The sequence below is a fragment of the Dendronephthya gigantea genome, unplaced genomic scaffold (assembly GCF_004324835.1).
Source record: "Dendronephthya gigantea isolate DGI-Jeju-01 unplaced genomic scaffold, DenGig_1.0 000046F, whole genome shotgun sequence".
Lineage (NCBI taxonomy): Eukaryota > Metazoa > Cnidaria > Anthozoa > Malacalcyonacea > Nephtheidae > Dendronephthya > Dendronephthya gigantea.
The window spans coordinates 244,610-249,611 of record NW_021163056.1 but is presented as its reverse complement, the minus strand read 5'-3'; positions in this window follow the sequence as shown (position 1 = coordinate 249,611).

Sequence of the window (5,002 nt, the reverse complement as noted above, 5' to 3'; positions counted from 1 at the left end):
TAAAGTACGACGTGCTTCTAAATTTCGCAATCGAACATTTATAGGTTCGCAACTCGCAAGGCATCTAAATGCGAATATGAACTGTATTGTTTATGTTCAGAAGCTCTATATTAAAGACTGGCACGTGCGCCGGAGTTAATGCCAGAACAGGCGTCTTGTTTATTTTGAAATCGATTCTTTTTAAGGCCTATGAACACGAAGATATGAATATTCACACCCCCAATTATCGTTCTGGCTATGCTGCTGCCAATGGTTTAGTGCACATTAAGTCTTACCTGGAAAATATCCCTTGCAACTGTAGACTTCTGTCCCAGAAATGGCATTGAGACCTTGTAGCCATAGCTGCATGGGTGACTTATTTTGCTCGGACCAAAGTGGGTGTTGTATCCATCCATCTTTCCAACAAGTAAGATTCTTGTTGATTAATGGGAGAAAGACCAAATGAAAGCACCACAGATGAACCTCATTGTCTGGATCGAGGATGCCAAGTCTTTCCATCTCAAAAAAACAGGTTGTGAAATACACAAATGCAGCCCTGGAAAACGTCATGCCAAAGCCTCTCTATCCTTTGATTGTGGACACTTTTTCCTAGGTTATAAAAAATGAACTTAGCTTGCAATGCAGGATTGTCCAATTTTTGAATTGCAATTTTTATCAGTTTGCATAAATAAATTATATAAAATACAATATCTTTTGGGTAACAACCTGTTATAAAGCTTCATCTACCAGGTCCTCTTTGTGCTGATTTAGCATGTACCACGCAACTTTAACGTTTTCTCCTCCTTTGTCACCCCTCACACGTGATGCCAAGCCATAAGTTTCAACAGCAGTGATGAATGCAGTTAAAACAGTATCTGCTGACATGAGTTTTCTGGTGACCATAGTTTTGAAGGACAGTTGCATGGGACATCTTCTGGCGAGGAAAAGTCGTACTACAGCTTATAAGCATTGAGGATCTTTGTATGGTAGTAATGTTTGTTATTGTTTATGGACTGCTCAGCAGCAGTATTGAAATTTGAACTTTCTTGTTGATTTTAAAAAACCATGAAATTTTGTATATTCTGAATGAGATCATTTTGTTAGCTTTTTTTACTTGTGTTATACTTGTTGTCCTTGTTACACTTGTTTGACTATTTTACTATAGCCATTACAAACAGGTTTGAAAATACAAAAAGATTTGCATACCAATTATTGGAATAACAATATGAATGTGTGATTCCGGAAAAAACCCTACTAAACCTGGGGGCAGGATGGAAGAGAATTAGAAATTGCACAGTGGAAACAATTAGGCTGATTAAAGGAGTTGTAAATATCCCATTCTTATGACAAACACTCAAATTGTGATTAAGAAATTACAGCTAGATGGGTAACAGGAGGGATGAGGGTGTGGAGGGCTGATGAGTCTTCATCTCCAAGACCCAAAATTGAAGGGAAATTTTCTGGAAATGCACAATTGGAATTATATAATATAATTCTGAGATAAACATTGTGAAACCATAGTAGGCATTATAACATAGTTCTGAGATAAACATTGTGAAACCATAGTACTTTACATTTGTGATTCGAAAAGGCACGTCCAAGCTTTTCTGCTGTCTTTTGCATCATCAGCTCCTAAATTTCTCTCTACAATATCAACATCGTCTTCTTCACTGTTATCAAGTGTGTGAATGTCTTTTCTGGCTAAAATCATTTATACTTGAAAGTAACCTCTCTAACAATACACATGTTGTGTAAAATGCAACATGCAATTGCATTGACAGTAAGGATTGAGGACTCATTTGTAAATAAAAGGATTCTAAATATTTCTTTTAACAGCCCAAAAGTTTGTTCTACCACCATACATATGGAATGCCTGTAGTTGTAATATGCTTGGGCATCTGTCAGTTTATTATGATTATAGGGCTTCATTGATCTTGGTGTAAGTTTAAATACTGAATCTCCAATCTCTAGATATGGTATCCTAACCCCCTCAATATCTCTTGATCCAGGTGGAAAAATTTCTTCTCTTTTTTTCCAAAATGAGTAGTTTTTCATGATTGTTGAGTCATGTATGGTGGCCCATTCGGCTCATAAAAAAAAAGAACAAGAAATATTAATGAAGTGCATTTATAATTCCTATTAAAAATTATTAATTACCAAAAAATATTATAATAGATAAAACAATATAAAGCAAATCGTAAAAATTTTAAAAACAATTGAAATAAAATATTTTATTATTTTTATTTTATTTTTTATTATACCATTTAAATTTAAAAAACATTTGTAAATGAAATTTGAAATCGAAATGTTGTTCAAAAGCCCATTGGGCTCATAGCCTGCAATTAACTGGGTCAGCGGTAGTCATTCACCTCATTATAAATATGAGAGCCCAACATATAACATTTAAGAAAGCCATCAAAACAATTTAAAGTTTAAAAGTAAGTATATTTGTAACGTTTCGTCTTTAACCTAAGACATCTTCAGACAAGTGATATAAAATTACATGAGATTTGAGTATATATAATCTATTTACATATGTAAATTAATGACGGATAGGAAGGTATAAGATAGTACATGACAAAACCGCACAGACGAAGGGACATAAACACAATACAAAACCTATGAAAACAAGTTACAGAAGATTAAGTGGGATTGAACTGCCCTGGATGTTAAGTGAGGGTTTGAGTTTGGAGATGAGGAGGCTTTCATGAATCATGAGTTCATGTTTGTCAGAACATGAAGAAAGAATTTTAAAATCATCAAAGTCGGCACAGTGCCCTGCAGCATCAGCGCGTTCAAGACCGCAAGTTCTTCCGTCTCTGCTCGGGACAGAAAAATTCAAACTCAGTGAACCCTGACGACGTGGTTTTTAATTTCTCAAATCGTCTCATCTCGGACAAAGAGAAGGAAATCCTTTCGAAAGGCCTTAACTTTGCTATTCCACCGACCAAATTGAATCTCTGTACTTTCCTCACGCCGTTTGAAAAGTTTTATAACCAAATGAAGCAAGAACCAATCAATACCCATTCCGGTTTTTTCCCTGATTCCATCAAAGTTAAGTTAAAAGATATAGCATACTCCGGTTTCCGCAGCTACAATCGACCTAACACCTTCTACACCCAGGAAGAACTGAACATTCTCAAAGACCTTAGGAGCGATAGCAACGTTGTTATTATGAAACCCGACAAAGGTAACGGTGTTGTAATTCTCAACAAAGATGACTATAATATGAAGATGGACGAAATCCTATCGGATACTTCAAAATTTGAACCTCTGAAAGACGACGCAGTTAAACTCACCCTAAAACGTGAGAATCAAGTTAAAGCGTTGCTAAAGAAACTGAAGGCTGGCAACTGCATCAACGAAAGAACTTACAATGAACTGTATCCCACTGGTACACGCATTGGCATACTATACGGACTCCCAAAGATTCATAAATCCTCTATTCCTTTAAGGCCCATTCTATCATGTATCAATCACTATTCGTACGCAATAGCTAAGTTTTTCATTCCTTTCCTTACTCCAATCTCTATCAGTTCTTTTGTCATAAAGGACTCGTTTTCCTTTGTTCAGGAACTGTTGAGCAGTGACATTGATTCAGACCATGTAGTTATGGCCAGTTTTGATGTCGTATCATTGTTCACTAATATTCCTGTGGATGAAACGATTGAGATCATCTCAGATCTCATTTTTTCAAACTGTATGTGTTTTGAAGGCCTTGATCGTTCACAATTCACCAAACTCCTATCTCTTTCTGTTAAAAACTGTCATTTTTCCTTTAATGGCCAGATTTATCAGCAGATTGATGGTGTGGCTATGGGTAGCCCTCTAGGGTAGCCCTCATACCCACTAACCATGTTCCTACTTTTCTTAATTACCTAAACTGCCAGCACCCTAATATCTCCTTTACATCTGAATTGGAAAGAGACGGAAAGCTGCCTTTCCTAGATATTGAAATAACTCGCTCAAGAGGTAAATTCTCCACCTCTGTTTATCGTAAACCCACATTTACCGGTCTTTTTACCAACTTCCACAGTTTCATTCCTGTTGAATATAAACGCTCTTTAATCTCCTGTTTACTTCACCGAATCTTCAACCTCTGTTCTAGTTATGAAAATTTTCATATCCAACTTGAGGTTGTTAGGAATTTGTTCAACTTAAATAGTTATCCCGCTCATATGTTTGACGAATTAGTTCATCGCTTCCTTAACAACACCTTTGAGCAAAACCACTTATTCACACGGTTTCAAAGAAATGGTCTATTTTTGCCTTCCCTTCACTGGTTCCCACTCGCTTCAGATTCGCAATCAAATTACTCGACACACGTATTTCTTCCTTTTTTCCATTTAAGGATAAAGTTCCCAAGTTTCTGAGATCTGGTGTTGTTACCTTTTCAAGTGTCGATGCTGTTCCCCATCATACGTGGGTCAAACCACACGCCATCTACACACCAGAGTATCGGAACACTTGGGAATTTCCCCTATAACTGGAAAACCGTCATCTAGTCCAGTTTTGTCCAGCATCTTCCCCCACATAACCACTGCAGGGCACTGTGCCGACTTTGATGGTTTTAAAATTCTTTCTTCATGTTCTGACAAACATGAACTCATGATTCATGAAAGCCTCCTCATCTCCAAACTCAAACCCTCACTTAACATCCAGGGCAGTTCAATCCCACTTAATCTTCTGTAACGTGTTTTCATAGGTTTTGTATTGTGTTTATGTCCCTTCGTCTGTGCGGTTTTTTCATGTACTATCTTATACCTTCCTATCCGTCATTAATTTACATATGTAAATAGATTATATATATACTCAAATCTCATGTAATTTTATATCACTTGTCTGAAGATGTCTTAGGTTAAAGACGAAACGTTACAAATATATTTACTTTTAAACTTTAAATTGTTTTGATGGCTTTCTTAAATGTTATATGTTGGGCTCTCATATTTATAATAAGAATCCGTTTTCCGCCTGGCAAATCTCTAGCTACGATATTCACCTCATTACTTTATGTAACCAACAT